The following is a 23,410-nucleotide window of genomic DNA, read 5'->3' on the forward strand; positions in this document are numbered from 1 at the left end:
CCCTTAAAATCCATGGTTTATAGTCAATGCTCAGGAAAAGAAACTTTCCTTTTGTGAAGATGTTCAACAGTTGTATCCACTTAAACTCTACGACTTATCAGAATGATCTGTGAAGTATTGTAATCTAGAGCTCAGAGTTGCACAACTTGTGTATTTCAATTCCAGAATTCCCTAACCATCCATTTGACCACAAATTTTAAAGTTGCCAAGGTTCGATGACCCTATTCATGACCAAGTCAGCTTCTATTATTTCTGAAATACAGGCAAGGATGGTAAACAGACCAACACACACCAGTGAAATGTTTGCAAAGCAGAAAACTGTGGTTCACCTTTGATGTTTCAGCATTTTCATGTATACAATAATGAGCCCACTAATGGCGTAGATAAACCATCAATCATTTTGAGTATATTGTCTTATTAGAGACCCGGGAGTGCTTGCTAACATCTACTAGATTGGAACATTTGACCTTTCTTAATTTCAAAAGTCAGATTTAAGCTGCTTTGAGGATTTTAAAATAAAACACATTATCCATAGCACAGCTCAGTATCAACATATATTTTTGGAGAAGTCAGAACGAACCATAGGAATTGTCTAACAATGACACTTACCACAATCCTGTAAGGTTGCAGTTAGGGAAAACAAAATCCTTACAGAAATCCACACCAATACACCACACTTTATTAAAATGTGTCTACCAAGAAAAACCCATACCTACATGATTTTTTGATATAAATTTGTTTCATGGAATTCCCAAAGTATTGCAGAATTGAGTTAAAATCTACTTAATTAGAAAAACAATTAAGCAAGATTGAAACAAGCCTGAATACTGTTTCTCTTCCTTGGCTACATCAAAGAACATTGAATATATAATAAAAGGGGTAGAAGGGACCTTAGAGGTCTTCTATTCCAACCCTCTGCTTAAGCAGGATATTCTATACTATTCTGGCAGTCCAATATTTTCTTGAAAACCTCTAGTTTCTTTGAAAGTCAAACAACACATCATACAGCTTTTACCTTGAGGAAGAGCCGCAATCTACCAAGTGTGCTACAGAATTCTTTCCATAAGCCTTAATGACACAAAAATACACCATATGCTCACTTTCAATCATAAACCCAAATTTTAATAATAAAAGTATTGTTCAGCTTTCTTCTAAGGAACCTTGGGAGCACACAAATTCAATAGTTTCTGTGGAATTCTGTAAGGATATAATGGAAAACCTGGAACCTATATCTATATTTTCTTTAAACATTAGAAACCTTTGGGGAAAAAATCATGAGTTCAATACAACAGTCAGCGATAATAGATTCTTTCAGCTGCGGCTCCTCTGACAATTACAGCAAAATAGAGTATACAAAATTCTCCTTCAGATCTGTGTCATAATCTGTAACAAGAGGGGAAAAACCTTGATGCAAAGAAATGCACACTCACAAAAGCCTCCATTAGCACTCCTTTTCCTGCCAGCCTTAGAAAGCAGCAGCATTAATTTATTCCTAAGCTTTAAAGCCCATTCTTCCTTTGAGGAATGAATGGATTGATCTTTATTGATTGGAACATCATGCATTTAAAAATTCTGCTTAAAATACATCATTCAAATAGGATCTGATGTAATGATTTGCATCAGAGGATAAGTGAGGATGATACTTTTAAAAAAAAGTTTTAAAATGATTTTTAGCAGTAGGCTAAGATCAGTGAGAACTGCAACATGATATCACAGCCTCCAATATCTCAATTTAATATCTCAGATGACCAATCTAGATCTTCATTCATGACAGGGAATCTCCCAAATAGGCAGCTTGCAACATTTGAGTGGTCTAAGGACAAAGATAAGAACGGGGTTTTTTTTTTCTTGCATAATTTCCTAATAGGTTCATCTTCTGTTTCCCAAAAAAGGATTTTCAGGCAATGAAAGATGTTAGATGTTAGTGCACTGCACTAAGCAATGCAGACAAGAATGTCCTGGTTTTCAATGCAGAGGTTCATCACCAATGAGCTGAAAGTACGCAACTATGAAGCATTACTTCAGCATTCTCCACTGAAAACAAGATGAAACTGCTGAATACATTATTGAAGTTCTGTGATTTAGTTTAGTTTACTGTCATTGCACCTCTTACAATGAAATTAACTAGCATCTTCAGTGTACAATTATGACTATGAAAATAAACACAAACACACATCCTTCATATTCTATACATTGAATTGAAAACCCCTGATATTGCATCAATATTGCAAAATTGCACTATACAATAGTTACAATAGTTATTGCTCTGGGATAGAAACTGCTTTTCAGCCTGTTTGTCCTTGTTTTTATTCATCCTCATGAAGTAGTTTCTGAGATGGTTCACAGAAGGGAAAGATGTGGAGCCCTGTTGTTCAACTACCTGCAGACTATCTCGAACAAATGATTATCCAATCTTTTCTTGAAAGCCTCCAGTGATGGAGACTCACAATTCTAGTAGGCAAGCTGTTCACTGCTTAATAACTCTCAATGTCAGGAAATTTCTCCTTAGGTTGGATCTTCTTCTGATAAGCTTCCACCCATCGCTTCTTGTCCTACCTTCAGGTGCTATGAGAATGTTTCTCCATGAATGTTTCTCTATGGAGAAAAAAGTGGTGGACAATGTCCTTGGAGATTCTCAGATCATGATTGTCCGCAATGGTGCTTTTTCAAGAGGCAATTGAACTTTCTCTGTTTTTTGCTTGAAGACATCTCACTTCTCATCCAAGAAGCTTCTTCAGTTCTGACTGAATGGTGGCAAATGGAAAGATTTATATTCCTTGCAGTCATCTTGTCAACACCACCTATCTCCTGTTTACAACACAATCCTTTCAGCAGTTCCAAGAAGGTTCCACACCCATTTGCACTATTCAGGTGATCCCAAAATAAACCTCCAATGGTCTCAATGACTCTCAGAGAGAGTGCTAACAACTAGATGACTGGAAGGAATACAGATCCTTCCATTCTTTACCATTCAATCAGAACTGAAGCTTCTTGGATGAGAAGCGAAATGTCTTCATGGAAAACAAAGAAAATCCAGTTGCCTCTTGAAAAAGCTCCTTTGGTGGAGGTGGACAACTTTCTCCGACGTTCAGTGCAGAAACATTGATCGTGAAGGTTACTATACCAATGGGTAGCAATAAGACAAAATCTACAACAAACAGCTTTGGATGTTGTTGCCCTTAACATTTGCATTCATGGTTTTATTTTAATAGTTTAGATTAATAATTAGATTAGAAAAATTTCCATGCATTTGTCTATTTGGTAATGTAATTATTTTACCACTGTTCTATCTTATATTGTACATTATGTTTTCCTCATTTAATTTATGGTCTTAATATTAAGAACATGTATATTTATATCTTAGCATTTTAAAATTATATTATAAAATTATATTGTGTTAGTAACACTAGCTTTTAGATATGTTTATAGGTTACACTGAAATGGTGGTAATTTTTATGATGTCATTCTATGACCAAAATAAGCAAAAGAAATCAGCCAAGTGTTACCATCCTCTGCAATTCATAAAGTAGCAAAATTACACCACGTTTCATGACTAGTTGGTTCTACTTTGCTTTCTTCCTTAATAAGATGCCAAGTTATGCTAAATCTCTTAACGTTCTACCTTTTTCAATTATCATGAGGAAAACAGTTAAGGCAGAGGAAAGATCACCTTCATACTTCATAATAATTACACAGGGCACTGTAGAAACTGCTTGGGGGGATTTAAAAGATGGTATGTGTTTAAACAGCTACCTGGATAAAGGTATTAAGCCAGATCCAAGCATACTCTTATAAGGTCTAACAAAACAAACCCACCCAACATCGGTTCTAGAACAGCTAATATTATGCTGTTTTTATTAACTAGCAGTCCTGAAAACAAATACTTTTAAGGTGTTTACTTGCTCCCCCATCCTGATTTTGCTGTGCAAATGGATTTTCACTTTGATCAGTGTATTCCAATTTTAAGAGCAATATATAGCAGTTGTGGATGACTAAGGTCCATCATGGTACCTAACAGCAATATCCACAGGTCAGAGGCCTTTTCTTTGCCACATATTACATATATCATCATTTAAGGTAGTTGCTACTTAGAAATAGATGTGACAGTAGGACAAGGTCAGCCTGGGGATGGAGCCAAGAGAGAATTGTTACATTCCCACAATCTGGACTTAACCAGCTTGTGTTTAAGTCTTCTTGAATTCTGCTAACTCTTATCTAGCACCAATTTATTGCTGGCCGTTGGTTGACTACATTCTTGTGTACAGCCATGAGCAATAAATCAGTTTAATTAGAACTTGTTGTGTGGTCTTGATTCAATAGCTGAAGAATCCACAGCCTGATATTGTCCAGATGTTTAGAGTTTTAATTTGCAATCTTTCGTCATTAACCATTGCAGATAATGCTGATAGCAGCTGAAATGCAAAAAAATGTTTGAATGGCATCTGTCACCTACCCTCACAATAGCCTCAGGGGCTCTACATTAATACAAACAGTGCTTTTGGATGCTTGCAGTATATTTTCAGTCAGCAGATGGGGCTAAAATAGATAGTGGTGAGTTTTCTATAGCATTACACATTGGAGTCTGTACAGTAGTGGAAAGAAAATGCAGTTTCCAGTGCAAAGGATTGCAAGCTTTCAAAGGATGCATTGCAAAACGAGCAATCTTTTAATTTTGCATTACACTTGAACAAGTTTACATAGATTTATTTCAATTTGTGTGTTCAGCTCATTTATTCAAATGTTGCATGATTATTTTTAGACAAGAGTTAGCACAAATGAATTGTCTCTTTTTTTTGACAAGACTTTTCTCATTAATTTGCACTTACTTTAGCCCCAAACAAAAAATACCTAAATTGCTAACTCTAGTCCTCCATCCACACCTTCAAATATAGTAAATCCCTTTGAGATTAGCGAAGATGTATCCCAACATGGCATGTTGGAAGTGCAAAAAGAAAAAAGATTCATTCCACCACATGTGGTAGTCCTGCCCAGAGACCCAAAATATTGGTTAAAAATTAAACAATGATTGCAAGATATTATCAATTAATCAATAGAACTAGAACTGGAATTATTTTTATTGGGGATATTCAAAAAGAAATATGGGAGAAATATAAAATATATAGTACTACGTATTCTAACTGCAGCCAGAATTGCTTGTGCCCAGTGTTGGAAACATACATGTATACCACCAGATGAATTGATTATTCAAAAAACAATGACTTGTGCTGAGATGGATAAATTAACACTGATGTTACAAGAGAAAGAGGAGACCGAGTATTATAAGACTTGGAAAAATGATGTGACGGGATTGAGCAAAGATAGATAAATGAATGATGAAAAAATTAATGATAAGCAACATATAAACTAATGTTTACATTCGCATAAATTGTATATATTTGTAAATAATCCACAAAATAGTAGTATAAGACGGATGCCACAAACTGTTGAAGTTAAGATATTTGTACTCTTTGTTTGTTTGGTTTTTTTTAATTATAAAAGACTAATAAAGTTTATTTTTAAAAAAACAACTATAATAAATTCCATGTTTCCTGAAGGAAAGGAGGCTAACAAATTACTACAAATATGTCTCTTATGACTGTGGGTGAGGGCTCTGTATATTTAATGAGAACTGGAGAGGCTAAAATGATACTGAAGACCCAAAGACGCCACAAGTATCTTGGAACCCACCAGAATTCTCTGAGCTTGGTTGTTTTCTTGCAGATATTTTATTGCCCTACAGATAACATCGTCAGTTGTAACAGCATTAATGATATTAGCTAGTTGGGTAATGAAAACATCTGCAAGAAAACCACTAAGCTCAGAGATCACCAAGGACTCCATTGTTCAACTCTGAGATACAAATATTCTTTTTTATTAGAAATCCTTGGTCCCTACTCGGCTTCAATCTTTTAATCTATGGGTTGGTGACTCATTTTCATAATCAGACTACAGCTCCAGGTTCAAGAATTGATACATTGCCCAAAATTAGAGACCTAATTTCCTACCATTTTGAGATGAGAAACACTTCTCATATGTAGGATGAACTTCGAAATAGGGTTAAGATAGCACCTCCTGCCATAGCAGTTGCTTTATGTCGGCAAAGACTAGCTATTTCATAAAAATAGCTTAAAATGCCTTTGGTACTGAACATAGAACATAAAATAACAGAGGTGAAAGGGACCTTGGAGGTCTTCTAGTTCAACCTCTGCTTAAACAGAAGACCCTATATGATTTCAGACAAATGGTTGTCTAGTCTCTTCCTAAAAGCCTCCAGTGATGAAGCACTCACAACTTCTAAAGGCAAGTCATTCCACTGGTTAATTATTCTCACTGTTAGGAAATTTCTGCTTAGTTCTCGGTTGCTTCTCTTCTTGATTAGCTTCCATCCACTGCTTCCTGTCCTGCTTTCTGGTGCTCTGGGAAACATGTTGATCCCTTCTTCTTTGTGGCAGCCCCTCAAATATCAGAACACTGTTATTATGTCTCCCCCAATCCCAAGCTTTGCTTAGACTTTCATCGTTACCTCACAGATGGAGGAGAAAGAGGCTAAGACACAATGCAACAGAATACCCTATGCCTCCATACTTGAAATTTTAGGCTTAGCTAACTTAGAACTATGCCGCCTTCGAGGTGACCTAAGCATAGTACATAAAATTATCCATTACAATGTTCTACCCATCAATGACTACTTCAGCTTCAACCTCAACAATACACGAGCGCACAATAGATACAAACTTAGGGTAAACTGCACCAAACTCGATTGCAGGAAATACGACTTCAGCAACAGAGTGGTCAATGCCTGAAATACTCTACCTGACTCTGTGGTTTCTTCCACTAACCCCAAACACTTTTACCTCAGACTGTCTACTGTTGACCTCGCCCCATTCCTAAGAGGTCTGTAAGGGGGCATGCATAAGTGCACCAATGTGCCTACCATCCCCGTCTTAATGTTCCCTTTTATTCATATCTATTTCATGTATTAATAATATGTTTATACTTATATATATTATCAAATGCATGCTTGACAAAATAAAAAAATAAAAATAAAGATAAAATTAAAACAGTTCCCCTCAGGCAACCTCACAAGAATTAGGGGCAAGATTATGTCCTAATTTACAACTCAACTGCTCAGTCATATGGAAAGCTTTAAAATATAGAATTGGTGTAATTTCATTTCCTCAGGCCTTACAACTTTACAAAACCTGTTGTTTTAATACATTGTCAGTTTCAAGATATTTATAATTTCTGCAGATTTCAGCCAATTTACTCCTAACCAAATTTCTAAACTAATTAAGCAGATTCTGATTGTGTAGAAGTAAAATTAATCCACTCAAGCAAACAGACCCATTCAGCCATTTTCTTCCACCGGCCACAATTTGGATATTTAAAAATAAATGTATACAGTCAAAGCCTGCTGACACTTTGGATGTAAGCAATCAAAAATATATATTCCTTCACACGAAGGAACAATGATACATCTGCAGCCAGAGAGAAAAAGCAAACAACAGGAAAGGATTTCCAGAAAATTGCTTTCCATCTGTGCTTTGAAGACACAACTTTAAAGACACCTTTAAAGTGTCTTGGGACACTTCCATGTGTTTCCTTTAAATCTTCATCATAGCCTTTCAAAGCCAAATCTGTGTTGAATATATCCAGTTATATAAACAATAGAAAATTAATAACCATCTATAAATTACAATCATACTAAATGATTAAAATCTTGGACAGAACTGAGATTTGAACAATACATGATACTCAGTAGATTCATTCAAAGTTATTTAAGGCTGTGACAACAATTCCTAAAGTGTCAATAGACCATTAAAACGGCAGTGATTGAAAAGCAACTGGCAGCTGTTACCAAACTAAAAACAAATAGATTGAGCTAAGAATTGCAAGATCTAGAACAGTGATCCCCAATCTTAGCAACTTTAAGATGTGTAGATTTCAACTTCCAGAATTCTCCAGCCAGGGTGCCTTGGTTGAGAAACATTGATGTAGAATGAATTTTTAAAAAACCAACATGCTAAAACAACTTATCTGCTCCTCTTTCTAGAACTTCGCCATTGGTACCAATCATTTTGAAATTGCTGCCAATTTGGCCCTCTCACCATGTGACTTCATTTCCCCATATTTTCATTACTAAATTCATTATGTTGGCAGTGTTCCAATATCTAAGGGGCTGCCATAAAGAATTGGAGGTCAGTCTATTCTCCAAAGTATCTCAAGGCAGAACAAGAAACAATGGGTGGAAACTAAACAAAGGAGAGAACCAACCTAGAACACTAAGGAGAAATTTTACTGATGTTAGAACAATTAATCTGTGGAACAAGTTGCTTCCAGAAGTTGTGGGCGCTCCAACACTGGAGGTTTTTAAGAAGAGATTGGACAGTCATTTGTCTGAAATGGTATAGGATCTTCTCTACGAGCATGGGGTTGGACTAGAAGACCTCCAAGATCCCTTCCACTTTTGTTATTCTGTTACAACATACAATAACTGGTATAATCCAATTATTTACCCCATTTATTATTTCACATCCATAACTTATACTCAGCAAGGCTACAAAATCTTGAAGTTTCCCCAATAAGTCCACTTGTACTAGCAGTTTAATTCTGAGGGCACCTGATATTACAGCAATAACTGTAAAATACATTTAAGAAGGTGAATAAAAGGACATGTGGAAAATGCTGAAGCCGATCAAGAACGTGCAGTCAAAGGATGTCACCACACAAGAGTCCCTATTTGCTCTTTTCAGCCACCAGCGCATTTTGATCAACCAGGCACCATGGCCTTCTTCCCCTTCAACAACCACTTTTAGATCCCACCTATTTTACATGTAGGGTAACTTCATGTTACCCTGCATGTAACTGAACTGTTTCATAAAGCATTTACCACACCATCCCCACGGTTGGCTATTTTCTGGATTGTATGTATTTTAATTTTTCTATATGGAATTATTTTATTTTTATTGCTTGCCACCCAGAGTCATTCTCTGTATAAATTGATTAAAGAGTGAAAGGAAATTGGCTATGCATTATGATTTTTCTGTAATTCTCTGTGACTAAGGACTTCCCCCTGAGGACTTGTGGTTGGTTCAAAAATAGCTATGAATTTCTGTGACCGCATGAAGTCCGCTATGTTCAAGATTTATTTCTGAGTCGGTTGAATTCTCTTTGAATTCTCTTTGAACTAGAATTGGCCATTTCTTTGAAATTTGTAGTCCTAGACTCCTCTGACCATCGTGGTGTGCTGTCATATCTCTGCTCCTGGAGTTCATTTGCCTTTCAACAAGGAACTTGGCGCAATGTCTTTGTAGATTCCCATCACAAAACTTCCTGGATTCTTTTGATTGTAATGAAACTAATACACATGACATGATGCAAGAATGAAAATGGAAGATTTGATTTTTTATTAGCCTAGATCAGGGAACGAGAGGACGTTTGTTATTCCATAATCCGGTGAAGTGGGTGGAGGAATAAATGATGTTGTCATATCCCTTTTATTAGCATTTCCATATTAGCAGGAGTGAACACATTCATGGTGTAAACTTGTATAACATTCTTATGCCTGTGTCCAAGTTGCCATAAAAAGTGGGGAACCCGAATGATCATATGGCAAATGAACTCAGAAGTACATTCCAAGCTTATCTCACAAAAATTGTAACTGAGGCAACTGGGGATTTTAGTCACAAAATTCCTCTATTGGAGACCATGATTGATGACACCCAGTCCATGAATGGTGTTTTGTTGGAGCATCTGAATTATGACACACCCAGAGGGGTGGGGGGAAACAGGGTCATAGGTGATTGTAAATTATATGTCTCAGAATCGGCTGCATACAGGTCATGCCAGTATGTTGCTCCTAATAAATCTTTTGAAGTTTTTTGAAGTTTGGCTCAAGGCTCATGATTTAATTAGGGCAATTGCTAGAATCCCGACACATGGATTATCATCAAACTGCTTTTGAGGGACTAGGAGGCATAAATTATGGTGATGTACAGTATATCTAAATATGCTTAAACACAGTTCTATGTTTAGCCATTTGTATGTGTACATGAGTGAATGGATCACCCTAAGTCAGAAATGGGCCATCAATGTCCCAACTTGTCTTGAATTCCAGTTTCCATCAGTTCAAGGTAACATGCCCAATGACCAGAAAATTGGAGTCCAAAATCTGGAAACTCATTGGTCTCCCCCACATCTGATCCTTCCAACAAAAATCCATCACATTTAATGTGTTTTATGATATAATTTCTATCAACAGACCATATAACTGTTCAGCATCTTTGCAATAACTGTACACAGTGGCCCTCCGTGTGTGGCTGTGCTATTTCTAGCATGCCTCACTCTTAAGGATCATGAAAATTAGAGTTCAGCAACTTCTTGATGGAATTTAGAGTGTTAACCTCCAAAATGTATCAAAAATCTGGCAGTAAGCAGTTTGCAAAGCAGAATAGCGTTTATATAGGATGATTGGTGAGTCAATTTTACTGCCAGTAAAAATCCATCTGAATCAATATGAGTTTCATTCAAGCTTCAGAAACTGTGCAGAAAAGAAAATTTATCAAGATGCAAACAATAAATTTCATTCCAGCAGAAGAATGGAAATCAACCACCATTATCATTCTAAGACAATGAAATCCTAATGAGATTCTCCAGGGACTTCTGATTTTCAGGTCGCCAAGGATGCCATGAATGCTCCTTCAAATCTCAAATCCTCTATCGGTGTAGAGCAGGGATGTCAAACTTGATTTTATTGTTGTGTTTGACCTTGGAGGGCTGGGAGAGGGCATGTGGGGCGTGGCCATGGTGGGTGTGACATTGGACTCGTGTCAGGGACACCTATAGTGGCCAAGTGCTAAGGCAGGACTTCCCCGAGACTCTCCCTCACTCTCACTATAACCCTTTTTTTCCTTCCCTTCTCTTTCCTTCCTTCTCCTTTCTTTTTCCTTCCCCTCTTTCCTTGTTTTTCCTTCCTTGCTCTCTTCCCATCTTTCCTTCTTGTTCTTATTCTTTCCTCTTTCCCTTTCTCCTTTCCTGTCCCTTCTTGCATGCTCAAATGCAAATGAGAAAACACTTCTCCTTTTGTTTTGTTTTTACCTTCTTTTGATAGCCCTCTGCCAGAGAAAATGGAGCCCAGGGGCTTGCATGCACCCTCCCCCACAAAATCCATTTTCACTGGCAGGGAGCTGCAGGAGGCTGTCATGGCTGGAAACAGGGCATGGTGGGCTCGCTTGTGGCCCCCCGAGCTCCATTTTCGTCAGCAGGGGCACCGCGGGCCAGTCCTTTGCTGTTTCCAGGCTGGGCCCAGAGGCCAGATCTAAGCACCCTGTGGGCTGGATCTGGCTCATGGGCCTTGAGTTTGACACCCCTGGTGTAGAGGAATTATAGGGCTGACGGTGGTGTGTTTTTGGTATCTCGTTTATATTACCATCAATGGATTTGGAATGCATTCAATGGAAAAACTAACGTCACTGCAAAAGAATGCAATGCAGATTTGACTTCAGAGGATAATTAGGACTGCAGAAAAAACAATTACTACCAACCTGCCTTCCATCGAGGACTTGTATACTGCACGAGTCAAAAAGAGGGCTGTGAAAATATTTACAGACCCCTCACATCCCGGACATAAATTGCTTCAACCCCATCCCTCAAAACGATGCTATAGAGCCCTGCACACCAGAACAACTAGACACAAGAACAGTTTATTCCTGAAAGCCATCACTCTGCTAAACAAATAATTCCCTCAACACTGCTCAACTATTTACAAAGTGTGCACTACTATTACTGTTAATCTTCTCATCACTCCTTATCATACATCCCCTTCCCACTTGTGATTGTAGGACTGTAACTTTGTCGCTTGTATCCTTACAATTTATATTGGCTGTTTGATTTGATTGTTGATTGTACCCCATGACTATCTTTAAGTGCTGTACGTTATGATTCTTGATTCTTAATGAATGTATCTTTTCTTTATGTGTATTGATAGTATTTACACCAAGACAAATTCTTTGTGTGTCCAATCGCAGTTGGCCAATGAAGAATTCTATTATTCTATTCTATTCTATTCTATTCTATTCTATTCTATTCTATTCTATTCTATTCTATTCTATTCTATATAATAGGAGTGTGAGTCAGATTGCTTTATTTCTCTAATTCTTACTACAGGGAATCAATTGAGTTGAATTCCTAGTATCAGTTCTTGGAAAATTGTCAACTGCAGGCAAATGAGCTAAGCATTTGACCTCAAGCGTTTGTTAGAAGAACTATAGTGTCAAGATGGCTTGCTTGCCTACAGAACACACTTCACAGTACAGTAAAATCATTCCCTGTCATTTTCTTTTGTGTAACAATTCTCATTACAGGAAACTGAAATCAGGCTTACTCGAGGATAAAATTCACCACCAAAAAGGGAAACTGGAAGTGACTGATGGAAGTACACAGTGCACATCAAGTTCCTGGCAATCACGACAATATTTGCATTTTTTTTTCCTTTCTCCTCTGCCTTACTTTTTGAAAAGCATTGTTCTTTTTTCTTGCTTTTTTTCTTTGCCTCTGTCACAGACAAAGAAAAATCAAACAAACACAATTTGTGTTTCAATATACCAGGACGTTGCTGTGGCAGAGATCTCTGAAGAACAGAGAGATGAGGAACTGACTAATAAGTTGGAGGAAGCAAACCCTGGAAGCAGCAGTTTATTGTCTCCAATTTGTTGAGCATTCTGGGATAGAGCCTGAAGACAAAAATCACTCTTTGGAGACTAAGGTCTCCAAGCTAAAAACTCAAAATAATGTCCAAAATAAAATGCCCAATCAAAGAAGTAAACTATTTAAGTAGTAAATGTCTATTGAGATTCACAGTCATCCAGGTCGCAGTTGCCCCAAAGATGTTTTTTCAAAAGGCAGCTTTGTTTTCCCTTGAATACACTTTGCTTTCCATCCAAGAATCATCTTTAGTTTCCAGAAGCACCTTTGGGATAATTAGGTAGCAACAGCTTGAAGTTTGCTTTCCTGCTCTCCCGTCAATAGCCTTGATAATATTCTAGTTGAGGGTTGTTAGGCAGCTGTTTCCTTGGATAGCCTCTGACTTTCCAGCTTCATCATTCAGCTTTTTTCTCTGCTTGGACAATAAGTGCCATCAAAGCCAAGCAGCATAAAAGGGAAAAGATGTGTTTGTACAAACTAAAGATAACTCAGCAGATGCCTTATTTCTAGGTTCCTCTTTGATGACCTCAAGCATCTTCTCCCTCACCCAGCTAGCCTTTATCCTCAGCAAGCACTGAGTCTGCAAATTCTGTATTTCTTGCTGATGTGGCTTACTCACAAAGAATCTGAGGTTTTCCCTTCACCACAATTGCCGGAGGATAAAACCTACATTTTAAAAAGGGTAACCACAAACATAGTATATCAGTAATAAAAGTAAAATAATGTCATAGGGGTATTTTTAGTATTTATTTTAAATATTTAATCCCATGCTTCTATAAAATGCACTCAAAGAAAATAAGAAAACCAATTTAAATACATTTTTGAAATATAATTGTGACAATCCAGAATTTACCAGGTACAATCCCCATTCTTTTAAACCATGTAGGGCAGGAGTCTTCAAACTTGACAGCTTTAAGGCTTGTGGACTTCAACTCCCAGAATTCCTCCTCCGGTCATGTTAGCTCAGGAATTCTGGAAGTTGAAGTTCACAAGTCTTAAACTTGCCAAGTTTGAAGATCCTTGATGTAGGTAGGGAGTCTTAGTAGCTTCTATATCCTTGAAATTAATCAAGGTGGATTTTTGCTTCTGGTAAGGTCACATCATCATCCATCTGGACCCTAGAGGTGCATCTTCTCAGTAATAGCACTTGGCTCCTGGATTAAGGCTCCAGATTAAAAACCTAAGGGAATTAATTAATTAATTGATTGATTCTTTATTGGCCAAGTGTGATTAGACACACAAGAATTTGTCTTGGTTCAAATGCTTCAGTGTACATAAAAAGAAAAAATACATTTGTCAAGAATCATAAGGTACAACACTTAATGATAGTCATGGGGTACAATAAGCAATCAAATCACACTAAGAAACAGTCAATATAAATCATAAGGATATAAGCAACAAAGTTACAGTCATAGTCACAAGTGGGAGGGGATGGGTGACAGGAGTGATGAGAAAATTAATAGTGATAGTAATGCAGACTTTAGTAAACAGTTGGACAGTGTTGTGGGAATTAAGGTTAAGATTTAGTATGCTTAATTTATGAGAAACAGAAATTAAAGAATTACGAGGAAAGATAAGGGAGTTTGTGACAACTGAAGCAGGAAAAAAAATCTCTAAATTTTCAAAAAAGAAGATACAAGGGGCTCTCTGAATACGTTAGCTGGGGAAAGACTTAAAGATTTCTCAGCCAAGAAAACACACAAATGCCAAAAGAAAAAAGAAAGAAGTTGCATTCCACTCTTTCTAAGTTTTCACAATCCCCATTCTCAGCCTCTGGCTTGAGTTGTGTTTTTGTTAGCGAATGGCAATGAGTCCTACCATCCTGTTCTCTACCTCTTACTTCTTGCGAGGATGATTAAGGCATTGACCCCAAGCGGTTATCTCCTTCCTCCACTCTTCTCTTTGTAACATTAATAATATCAGAACAATAACAGGATGTACAGACTCAACGGAGGGGAAGGGCTGGCTTCCCAGCTGTAGACCCCTTGGCAACAAGGAAGCGGATCACTCCCTGACTTGCTTCATGCAGTCAAATAACTGATTTTACTTTATCCAACACACTCCCATGACTTGATCTAGATGGTGCTTAGAGAAGATTGCAATCGCCAGAATCTTTTCAAATTGCGATAAAGAGGAAGCCAGGTAAGAAAACACAAGATTTGAGATTTTTTTTTTAGATTTTTTTTTAAAAACCCCATAATTGACAGTTGTGTTGCTTGTCTGTCAAAGTTAGGTGTCCCAGAGTCTCTCCTTAGGATATTTTGTACGCCTGTTGCCAACCAACTTTCTGGATACTTCAAGTTACCTTACCAGAGCCACCTTAACTATCACTGGAGGCTTTCCAATTGAAAAACAGTAGGAAGATAATAGGAGACTTTGTCAGTTCAGGATAAGAAACTTGAGGGCTATGTTGTTACGTGAAAACCCAAACTGTTGCACCCAAATAAAAACATAGAAAAACTTCTAAGGTTTTCTCAGGTTTCGTGAAAACTGATGTTTTGTTTTTCTGGAAATGAACCAACTTCACACAGGAAGAATATTAGAAATGGATTTTTGTTGTTGTTGTTATCTCCAAAATATGTGGCATGGGGAAGATAGTAATAAGACTTGTAGAAAATTGGGAGGGAAATCTCTCTTCAGCCATCTCAGGATGGTGATCCAGCTTTGGAAGGTCAGTCTGGCTCTTTGTTTTACAAAAACCTTACAAAGCCTTATATTTTGAACGTACTCAGTCATTCTCTTGGGATGCTTTGATCTGGATTCCTTCACTAAGCTTGAGAGTTAAATTCAGTTTTAGGCCAGCTCTAGAATTCTGTTGTTTTTAATTCATGTGATTCTGTGAGCTGAGCTGGGTTTTTTAGTCACTGAGCAAAAGTGTATTTATTACTTCTATAAGATTATGGATTTGGGCTATATTCTTAAAAACCACCAAAGAATTGTTATGATGTCTTTGCTATCCATCAATGTCTAAGCATTTTTGAACGGGAGAATAATTTGTACTTAGCAATGCACCAAAGCTATTCCTTGTTCTTATGAGAAGAATATTCTATTTTCCATGTTTGAACTTTACGTATGAGATTTGCAATTGCTATCATTGAGTTTTTATGTACTTCACATTTCTTTAGGCCACTGATCTTCCTTAACAAAAAATAATAATAATCAGGAGTTTAGTAACATATTTTCTGACTAACACATTTTATTAAAAGGCGTAACCTTTTGTGAGTTAAATGTCTATGGAGATTCTCAGTCATTCAGGTCAAGGTTTTCCTAAATATGTTTTTCAAAAGGCAACTGGGCCTCAAAGAAACCACTCGAGATGGGAAGGCTGGGTAAAAATGGAAAAATTGGGGGAAAACAGAGTTTTTTATTATTTTTTTCCCAAACAGCTTTGGAAAAAATGGGGGGAAAACCCAGATTTTCCCCAATTTTCCATGTTTTTCCCCAGGCTTTCCCATTTCTACTTCAGAAACCTTTCTGTTAAGTGAGGGAAAAAAATCAAAAAGTCCACATTGTACCTCCCAAATTGACTGTTCCTCACTTTCAGACTTTTTCTTCTTTTTTTTTCACTTTCCACTCCAATCTTTTCATAAGGTAAAAAAAGAAACAATACCATCTGATTTACACAACACCAAACTATAATGTGCTTTGATTGTCTTGGTTAGATGCCATGTCTAGATATTAACATTTGGGGTGAAATCATGATGAATGAATTTATGTGTTTGTGAAGCATGGCTTATTCAGGAAGGAAAGTTTGATGAAATGAGTGAAGCCTTTTCAAATATTGCCTGACTATGATAGTCTATTATGAGAAGAGAAGGAAGATGAAAACAAAAGAGAAAATGAACTTCATGTTGTAGACTTCATATTGTAGCATCTTATTGCCAATGCCTCTTGTTTTGTTTTATTTATTTGCTGTACGCTTTCATTTGGTTTGCCTCAGCTCAGCTGCCTTTGTTCAGTAGACTAAACACAAATGGCTTAATGACATTTTAGTCTAGTCTGTTATGCAAATCCATCTTGAATGATCAGTTTATGGTTCATGGAAATCCAGACAATTAAATGATAAATACTTTTTGAGGACTCTAAAATAACTGCTGAGACCTTGATTGTTATTGTGTGTCATTTTTAATGATCTGTGGACAAAATACATAGGTTTGTGAAGAAAATAGCTTGATTCCACCTGCTTAGATATGGGGCTAAACCCAGGAAGTATGAGATTGATGTCTACCATCAGCCATTGAAATTTATTAGTAACTTTGGCCCAGTTAGTCTCTCTCTCTCTCTCTCTCTCTCTCTCTCTCTCTCTCTCCTTCCCTCCCTCCCTACCTGAGATTATTGTTGTTCGGGGGAAGAAGAAAATGTAAACCTAATGCAGAAAACAGGCATCAATATTGAAAGGCCTCTTCAATGAAATGATTAACGGCCCAGGACCCAGGAGCTTTATTTTCCTCCACATCTGGTCAAACTGCATCAGATAAAATAAAAGCCAGACTCGGGAAATTCACCTAAACAATTAACAGCTTTGGAGGGATTTGCCAAATGGATAACCTGTTCTCATATCCTGCTTTTGTTGAAGCAAGTTGTTGTAATGGAAAACAGGATATATATGGATTTGTATAGTCCTTTCGCCTTTAGAAGCCCTTTGTGATTGGCTGCCTTTGCTGAATTGTAAGAACATCAGATACTGGTTTGAAAGGTGGGGGACACTCTTCTCTAGCTTCACTCCCCCAAATGAAAAAAAAAAGGCATAAATTGCTTAAGTTAACAAATGCAATGCCCTTGCTATTATTCTCCTCTGCGAAAAAAGAAAAGAATGTTGGCTTGTAGCTGTAGATTCTTCTCAAAGCTGTTCTCTCTGGAGCAAATCCCTGGACATTAAGGTGAGAAAGGTTTTTGGAAAATTAAAGTTGCCAAGTTGCTTCTTTATTCTCTCCCCCCGCCATACAAATACCATAACTGAATGGCAAACCAAACTGTAGGAGGCAACGCCCCTTCTTTTTTGAGCCCCAACATTATCAAAAGGCACAGGAAAAAGCACCCTGGCTAAGCTTAGGCAGGATCTAAGCAGAGATGAAATGAATCTCTTTGAGACCGAGAAGAAAACTGTCCCGTCACAACCATTATACAGATTGACTACATTATCCCCTCCAGAAGATGATAAAAGAGCTAGAATGAACTTGCAAACCCAGGGGTGGGATTCTACCAGTTCACACCTATTCGCTAAAACCAGTTGTTAACATTCTAAGCAGTTGGGAGAACCGGTTGTTAGAAGAAATTACTGGCCTAATCCTGTAAGGAAGGCAGGAAGGAAACATTCTGGTGTTGCTTACGGAAACTGCCTCTCCGTTAACCCTTATTACATTCTTGGCAGGACTAGACTTTCTGTCTCAGGAACATCTCTGGAGTTTTTTTCGCCTCCTTTGCTGGTACTTTGATTGTGTGGAATGACCATTCAAAGTTACAATGGCACTGAAAAAAGTGACTTTTCAGCATTTTTCATACTTACGACTATTGCAGCATCCCCACAGTCACGAGAGGCCAGGCGAGGAGATGCATGCCTCGATGTGAGTGATGTTGAGTTGGCCACGCCTAGCCAGTCACATGACCACCAAGCCACACCCACCAACTAAGACACACCCACAGAACCAGTTGTTAAAAAATTTGAATCCCACCCCTGTACAAACCCATATGTTTGGTTTAGCAGAATGGGTCACAAATCTAAACATAAGCACCTAGATAGGTAGATAGATAGATAGATAGATAGATAGATAGATAGATAGATAGATAGATAGATAGATTTGTTGTTGTTAGTTGCAAAGTCATGTCCGACCCATCACGACCCCATGGACAACGTTCCTCCAGGCCTTCCTGTCCTCTACCATCTTCTGGAGTCCATTTAAGCTCACGCCAACTGCTTCAGCGACTCCATTTATCCATCTCTTTCTCTGTCATCCCCTTCTTCTTCTATTGCCCTGAATCTTTCCCAGCATTAGGCTCTTCTCCAGTGAGTCCTTCCTTCTCATTAGGTGGCCAAAGTATTTGAGTTTCATATATTCATATATATTGAGATAGATAGATAGTCCTCATTTAATGATAACAATTGGGCTTGGACTTTTTAGTCAAAACTCATTATAATCATTAAGTGCAGCAGTTGTAACTTTGAGGTTGCGATGTAAGTAAACTTTTTTGACTATTGACAAACTTAATAGTCGTTAAGCAAGGACGCCCTATACAAGTAGGCGTAGAATGCACACTACTTATTTTAAAGGAAAATAGCTTGCCCAAATTGGGGTTTGCTTGCAAAAGGTGCACAGAAAAATAGATTCCATTATCGGAATGGCTCAAGAAAATGCGTATAATTTTCCGCACACTCTTCTACTTCTCTTCTTTTTTGGCTAAGTTCACAGGATTGCATAAATGAGCTGTAAAGAACCTAGAGGCAGGAGAATGAAAAATTAAGTTTGTATAAAATGGGCAGATGCTACTATGAGGGTGGGGGGGGAATGATACACTAATCAGAAAGTGATTGAATATTCTGCATTCCATGGAGACAAAATATTGTACTGCACATTATAAATGGAGCCTGTGGCAGAAATCCTCCAAAGCCTCACCCTTCAGGCAATTTTCGTTTCCTTTCCTCTTTCTATGTAAGGAAAGAGATGGACCCTTCAAACTATGCCCAGAGTTCATCAGGGTTTTATTTCGATTCTGGTTTAGGGTAGCTGGAGAGAGGCCACAAATGCCTAAAAGGAGGGAAATGTATTGTCCAGTTTCTACACGACCCCCAGCCCTCTGTGCCTTAACTTTTCACACGATTTAGTGTGAGCCCTTTGGGCAGGCATTCCCCCCCCCAAAAAAAAGTACATTTTTTTGCAAGGGTTTTGTGAATTGCAGACTTCAGCACAAAATTCTGAAAAGTGCAGGTTTTTGGCAGTTCGTGCCTTCCTGTTTGCCTATGCTGGGGAAAGCATCCTGTTTGGGCACCCTCTGAGCTCTTCCTAACAGCATTAGGCAGGCCAGCCTCCTCCCTGCCTTGAGTGTTATAAGAAACAGATCAGCCCCAGAGCATCCATCGAGCTAAATAGGAAGCAGGTTAGATTCAGTTTAAAAGAAAAAAAAAGAACTGCAATGTCTACAAAGCCGAAAGAACCAAACCAAACATGTTTTTGTCCATACATGTGCAAACTATGGCTGTATAATACCTATGGAGATTCTCAATCATCCAGGTCATGGTTGTCCCAAAAGTGCTTTTCCAAAACACAACTGGATTTCCTTGGGTTTTTTTTTTTTCCTTGAAAGAAGCTTCTTGGATGAGAAGCTAAATGTTTGCAAAGGAAAAAAAAACCCAAGGAAGTCCAATTGCCTTTTGGAAAACCACCTTTGGGATATGTCTGCACAGGCTTAGCATCCCTACAACTACCATTTTGGGTTTTGATTTCTCACGCCTATTAAATAGGTCTCCTGACTGCTGAATGTATGCTTACAAATTAGGCAGAAGTTTTGCATTTTCATACCACCCCGATCTGGAATTAATCCATCACAGGAGGGTGGTTGGGTAATACACTGATGGGTTCATAATACAGGGAAAGATAAATGATCATGCCAGTTGAGTTCTCATAGCATACCAAGCAGTGGTGGGATTCAAATTTTTTTACTACCGTTTCTGTGGGTGTGGCTTGGTGGGCGTGGCAGGGGAAGGTTACTGCAAAATCCCCCTTCCCTCCCCACCCCACTAGCCTGCATTCCAGCTCCGTTCTCCTGTGCAGGGCAACCAAACAAGACCCAGCCAATAAGCTGGGACTCAATGGGAAGCAAAGAATAGATGGGGGCAAGGCCAGTCAGAGGTGGGATTTGCTGGTTCTCCGAACTACTCAACATTTCTGCTACCAGTTCTCCAGAACTGGTCAGAACCTGCTTAATACCACCTCTGATACCAAGCCACAAAAAATTTAACCAAGGCTAAAACTAACCGAGTTAGCAAACTCAACAAAGGTAGGTACACAAGGAAGGGACAAACAAGCCTTGATCAATAGTTAATGCATGTATGACAGCATTGAAAAAAAAGTGACTTATGATAAGGTGACCAATTGCCCTCCTTTAGGGAGGACAGTCTTCCTTTTGTAAGTTCTGTCCTCTCTCGAAAAGTGTCCTCCTGCATGTCCTCCTTTTTGATATTTGAAGACTAATCTGTAAATCTCCATATTTGATTGATGCTGAACCGATCCTTTGCATGTGATGTGACATATTTGTATTTGACATGATGATTCGTCAAGGCTCGGTACAGTGTGGTGAGATGCAGTTATGAGACGCATGCATAGGAGAATTGTTTTGAGAGAGTGCGCCATGCGCAAGTGGCTTTGTTTTTTTTCTTCAATTTATTTATGTCCATTGTAAAAAAAGTTGTTCACCTTACTTATGACCATTTTTCACACTTACAACCGTAGCAGGAGACCTGTGGTCACATGATCAAAATTCAGTCGCTTGGCAACTGACTCATACTTATGACCATTGCAGTGTCCGAGGGTCATGTGATGATTTTTTGTGACCTTCTGACAAGCAAAGGCAATGGGAAAGCCAAATTCATTTAACAACTGTGTTACTAACTTAACAACTGTTAAGTGATTCGCTTAACAGGTGTGACAAGGAAGGTCATAACATGGGCAAAACTCACTTAACAAATGTCTTGCTTAACAGCAGAAATTTTAGACTCAATTGTGGTCATAAGTCAAGGACTATCTGTATGAGGCCATGCCTTATTTTTTTCAAAGAGCCTATAACTCTATAGGAGGGAAAACACTTCAATAAACTAAAGGAACCATTTTAACTGAATATCTTCTAAATCTCTTTAAGTATAATCTGCATCAGGCCCAGGCAGTCAAAAATATCGTTGTTCAGCCCAACTGGGGGATACCAACTGGGAAAATCTGCCTACTTTGAAAGCAAAAATTTCCACATGTTCTGCCATTTACTGTATGCACCTCAATCTGGAAAATCACATAATTTAATTATTTTCAAAAAGTTGCTAATATGTTTATTATCTCTCTTAAATCAAGCTCCTCCCATTCATACAGTAATTTACTGATGCCATCTTCCCCTGGAATATTTTTTTCAGATTATTAAATGCACTGTTTTGGGGCATCTCGGTCATGGTCTCACCCAAATATTAACAAGGTTCAGTCAAGTTTAATGCTTTTCAGGAACAGGCAGGATTTGGCTAACCTGTTACAATTGTGTTACTTATTTGAAATTAAAAATACTTTGATCTTCAATTTTATTGGTTTGGTTTGAAAGTAAACTCGTTTTCTTTTTATTTGCTGACTTCTCCACTAAAAACTCCTGGAATTTAGCTGTGTTGTGTTTAAATTGCAATTATTCTTAGAAGGCACTGGATTGATTCTTATGATTGTTAAGGGCACTAAAGTGCACACTTTTTAATTTTATATCATTCTAGGTTTACATAGGATAAAATATTATCACTACTGGTGAAACATCTTCCTCTTATTCTCTCTATAGAAAACACTTTTCATGAATTAGAAACCACACAATGAAATATTTCTGGGATTATGAACTAGGAATTTATCCCCTCCCCCACTTAAATTTAAATTAATATTTCAGATAGCACTGGCAAAAGTTTGACTAGGGCAAGTGATATTAAGGGAGATCTTTACACCCCCCTCTTCTTCCTACTGCAGGATAGAAATGATGCAGTCATGAGATCTGGGCAAATACCTGCATTTCTACCAAAGCTTCAGGTTTCCTACAATTCCAAGAAACTGATAGAAATACTTCCCAGAATGTTCCCCCACCCCACCCAAGTACATTGAAAAACACAAAGGAAAGATCTTTTGGAAAAGTTGATTACTAAATAATAATAGAATAGATTGCATTATTTATGATGCTTTTTATGAAAAAAAAACCCAAAATTAATGTAATAAAATCTGTAAGAAATTAAACCAATGCCCATTTTTTTCTCTCCTGAGCTGATAATAAGACTTTGGGTTTTGGGTAATGGATAATACATTCCAAAAGGTCTTGAGAACCTGAATGTAATTAGAACCCTGAATGTAGTACAGGATAAGAATTACATTCCTAGGTTACAAGGAGAAAAATTAGTGTCAATTTGGTACAGATCTTACACTTCACTGGAAAATAATTGAGATGTTTACATGACAAACAACTATTTATCTTCCTGCTGGACGGACTTGTTAGCCTGTGGTGATATGGCATTCAACTTTGTTCGGGTATTTTCCCACTTCATTGTAGTTGTGCTTTTAAAGTTGTAGCAACGTTTCAGCAGAATCTCATCTGCCATCATCAGGCTTCTGTATCGTGTTTGTCTGTGAGTCAGACTTTTACAGTTGTTTCAGTTTTAAATTTGGGGCTAGCCTACTGCTGTGCCAGAATGGTTTTTTCTTCATCCTGATTGGTTGGGAGTTTTGGTCTATGTTTATTGGTCTTGGAGTATGGTGTGTTCTGCTTGATTAGTGTTTCTAATATCTTCTATCTGTTTTGTGGCTTTTTTGTGTGCCTTGATTGGCTGGCAACATTGTGTTCCTGTATTGGAGGCTTTTAGTGCAGCTTGGCTCCAAGTAAATGGACGGCTATCATTGGTTAGGAAGCTAGATTCCATGTGGTTGCCTGGTTGGGGTGTGTTTGAGCTGAAGGTATTGGGGGGGATCTGTTTGTGCCCAGGTGTTTGCCTGGCCAG

At 37.9% G+C, this 23,410-nt stretch overlaps 1 protein-coding gene across 3 annotated transcripts in view; it reads left to right on the forward strand.

Annotated features, from left to right (window-relative positions):
* Positions 1–14,482: 14,482 nt before the first annotated feature.
* CDH5 (cadherin 5) overlaps positions 14,483–23,410 on the forward strand; it is a 31,457-nt gene continuing 22,529 nt past the window's right edge. Inside the window, exon 1 of one of the 3 annotated variants that reach the window (XM_026714173.2) lies at positions 14,483–14,844. The gene's annotated coding sequence lies outside the window, so the exon portion shown is untranslated. The remainder of the gene's footprint in view (positions 14,845–23,410) is intronic. The other 2 variants (XM_087940577.1, XM_087940578.1) reach the window with 2 other exon arrangements.

The sequence above is a fragment of the Pseudonaja textilis genome, chromosome 11 (assembly GCF_049901715.1).
Source record: "Pseudonaja textilis isolate UNSWEBS1 chromosome 11, rPseTex1.2, whole genome shotgun sequence".
Taxonomy (NCBI): Eukaryota; Metazoa; Chordata; class Lepidosauria; order Squamata; family Elapidae; genus Pseudonaja; species Pseudonaja textilis.